Genomic DNA, 4,137 nt, shown 5'->3' with positions numbered 1-4,137 from the left:
AGCGAAGAGCACCTCTGACTTATATGATATATTAACAGTGAGACAAGGCCAGGGCAAGAAAGATGAACACAAGAGGAAATTTTCAGTCTACAAGATGAAGAACTTACTTAGAATAGATGAATTGTTGCTGCATTTTCTTAGAGCGGATTCTGGAAATAACCTTCACTTTTTTATATGAACTTAACCTGTTTATACATTAGCCATATATCATAGGATTCATCTAAAGGCTTCATCTTGTATAAGCAGGCTTCATCTAAAGCAGAAGTCTCAATAGGGGTTGTCTCAATTCCTGTACATTCTTATTTTTCCCTCAGTGTGTCTCTCTGCCTCTGTATCTCTCTTTCTTTTTTTTTAATTTTTATTTTGATCATATTGGCTTACATATCTTTCACAGTAGTATTTTAGATACATATTAACATTGAATCAGGGGAATACTCATCACCAAATTTGTCCTCCGTCCATCCCTGTTCCCTTCCTGCAACCCATATCCCCCACCATCACCCCCTGGGCTGCTAAGTAGGTGGTCCCCTCTTTGTCTAGCTTACTGTTAGTGATCATATATCTGTTTGGTCCTGGTACCCTCCCTTGTTCCCCCTCGATTTGAGAGACGGAGCTAGATAATTCAAGTTATGTGGTTTTGTTTGAAGGAAAGAATGGGGTAAAAAAAAGTAAATAAAAGAAAAGAAAAATAAAATAAGCTAAAAATGGATGGAGTCCTTCTGGAGGCTTTCAACCTCAGTTTGAGAGAGGACATGAAAAAGGTAATTGAAACACTACAACAATACAGAAAGAAATACCAAATTAAATATCCAGTGAGCACTACAGCAATAAAGACAAGCACCACACAATAGTCTCGGTCCTGAAATCAAATCATGACAGAGTGATAAGATAAAATAAAATTGGAGACATCAACTTCAATATCTACACCAAAATAAATAAGTCAAAAAATCAATCAATATATATGTGGATAATATGATTATTTTGTGCTTTATTTCCCCCATGTATAGGCTCGTTAACTATTGGGGATATTATAGAGGGAATTCCCTTGACCTAGTAGATTTAGGGTTTCTCCACCCCTGAAGTATACTGTCATGGGATTAACTACAGACTCCTTGCATGATCATTTACTCTCCCCTCCGTGTTTTTGTGGTGTATGGAAGACTTCTGCTTCGTCATGGATGGTAAGAGCAAACCTCTGTATCTAGAGATCTTGGTGTCTGTACAGCTCAAGGAATAGAGCTATGATGAAGTCTTTCTTTAGCAGTTCTGCTTCTTCTGTGTCATTTTAATCCATTTTCTGTAGTTGGTGATCTTGGTCATTATGCTGCTCCTAAGATAGAGCCTAGGATAGAGTCTTTCGTTATGTTTCCGGAAGACCCATTCAGTTGCAATTGTCTCAGTCAGACCTCTGGAATTGGAGATCTTGTTTGTTGAACAGATCGTAGACCAAAAGCTAGGCTAGAGCTTTTTGTTGTTGCTGTTGTTGTTGGTTCCCAGATACACACTGTCCATTTCTGGTTGTAACAACCTATCATCTGTAGATAGCGATCTTGGCTTTTGCACAGATCAAAGGATGACATGTCTTCTGATTTTGTCTTCTCATTGGCTGGTGAGGAAGGACAACTTGCTCTTAGCTCAAGTTGTTCCCATTTCCTCGTTGTCATACTGGTGCATCTTGGTGTCAGAGCAGCATTATGGATGCCCTGGAGGGGATTTGGTTCCTAGAGCTGTTGTGGAGAATTCTGTCATTTCTATGTCTTGGATCCAGGAGTCAAGGCTGGATGGTCGGTGCCTAATTCCCTGGGGTCTAAGTTGATTCCACATGACATATGTTCAGGGTAGGAGAAGGAGGGCTACTTTTGACTTTGTGCTCAGGGATCACTCCTAGCTGTATTTGGAGTACTCAACCTATAGAGTTGAGGGCTTGTATTTGTTTGTTTGTTTTATGCTTGTTTCTTTTTCCAAATGGGACTATATGTTTTTTTTCATTTTTGGTTTTTGGGTCACACCTGGCAGCGCTCAGGGGTTACTCCTGACTCTACTCTAAGAAATCCCTCCTAGCGGGCTCGGGGTAACATATGGGATGCCAGGATTCGAACCACTGACCTTCTATATGCAAGGCAAATGCCTTACCTCCATGCTATCTCTCTGGCCCCAAATGGGACTATATTTTGGACCAATTCTCCCTTTGGACCATTTAAAAGTATGGGAAGTTTTTGGAGAAACATTGATTTATTTACTTATTTATCTTTAAACTGGTTTTTTTTGTTTGTTTTTTTGGGTCACACCCGGCGGTGCTCAGGGGTTACTCCTGGCTGTCTGCTCAGAAATAGCTCCTGGCAGGCACAGGGGACCATATGGGACACCGGGATTCGAACCAACCATCTTTGGTCCTGGATCAGCTGCTTGCAAGGAAAACGCCCCTGTACTATCTCTCTGGGCCCTTTTTTTTTTTTTTTTTTTTTTTTGGTTTTTCAGGCCACACCTATCTCTCTGGCCCCAAATGGAACTATATTTTGAACCAATTCTCCCTTTGGACCATTTAAAAGTATGGGAAGTTTTTGGAGAAACATTGATTTATTTACTTATTTATTTTTAAACTGTTTTTTTTTGGTTTTTCAGGCCACACCCATTTGATGCTCAGGGGTTACTCCTGGCTAAGTGCTCAGAAATTGCCCCTGGCTTGGGGGATCCATATGGGACGCTGGGGGATTGAACCACGGTACTTCCTTGGCTAGTGCTTGCAAGGCAGACACCTTACCTCTAGCACCACCTCGCTGGCCCCTATCTTTAAACTTTTTATTGGTTGAGATTCTGTGGTTTGCAAGACTCTTAAGGATAATTTTCCATGCACATAATTCCAAAGCCACACCCACCCTCAGAGTATCTGACTTCCTCCCCCCAAAAATTCGGTGCCCCTCATTTTTAATCCACCCCCTATAACCAATTCCATGATGTGGGTTTGTTGTCTCATTGTGTTGCCTTTGACCCTTTGATGCTCCCTATTTGTGCATCATGTATGCATAAGTCCCACTTAAGAGAGACCATTCTGAGTCTGTCCCTTGTCCTTCTGTCCCTCTAACTTCACTCAGCCTGGACAAATGATTCTTGAGAATGGATTGGCAAAAGGAGGAAGTGAGGGGTGTGTTTCAAGTTTCAGTTCTATGCGTGGGTGAAAGAGTGACCTTTCCCTCATTTCTGGAACTGTGGTTTCCTCTTCTGTGACAGTGAATAAGAAAGTGGTCAATAATAAAGGTAGTTTCTCATGAAAGGGGCCCAACCTGTTCAGTGACAAGATTCCAGGAGCTGTAGATGGCAGAAAGTAATCAGTCTCGTCCAATGGACACGATGGAGAGTGTTTATTATGACAAATGGTGTCAGTGGGAAGTGATCCCTCTGGGCAAGAACTAGTTGCTGAAAGGAGGGAGAGTGGCATGCATGATATCCTTTTAGGAACCATACATGGTATCTAAAAGGAAAAGAGAGAGAGAGGGGGAGAGAGAGACAGAGAGAGAAAGACGTTGGCGATTGGAAATGTGCACCAGGGAAGAGATAGATGTTGACATATTATAAGATTGAAACTCAGTCTTTTTTTTTTTTTTTTGGTTTTTGGGCCACACCCAGCAGTGCTCAGGGGTTACTCCTGGCTGTCTGCTCAGAAATAGCTCCTGGCAGGCACGGGGGACCATATGGGACACCGGGATTCGAACCAACCACCTTTGGTCCTGGATCAGCTGCTTGCAAGGCAAATGCCGCTGTGCTATCTCTCCCGGCCCGAAACTCAGTCTTAAGAACTTTTTAACTATGTAGCTTACCTCGATTCGATCAAAACTGTATTAATTAAAATATAAAATAAAACTAATAAAAACTGAGAGGGTTTAAGAAAGAGACTTTTCTCTAGATGTTGGCAGTTCAATTTCTCTGTGTGTATGTGCTTTTTACACACACACACACACACACACACACACACACACACACACACACACACACTCGATTCCCCACACACCTACCTAGCTCGGTTTGCTAGAGCTGATGCTGACTCAGATACTATCGAAGAACGAGATCATCAAGAATCTAAAGAGCCACATAAATTATTCCCAGAAAAGATGCCTCTCTCTCTCTTTTTCTCTCTCTCCT

The sequence above is a fragment of the Suncus etruscus genome, chromosome 15 (assembly GCF_024139225.1).
Source record: "Suncus etruscus isolate mSunEtr1 chromosome 15, mSunEtr1.pri.cur, whole genome shotgun sequence".
Taxonomy (NCBI): Eukaryota; Metazoa; Chordata; class Mammalia; order Eulipotyphla; family Soricidae; genus Suncus; species Suncus etruscus.
This window is presented reverse-complemented; position numbering follows the sequence as displayed.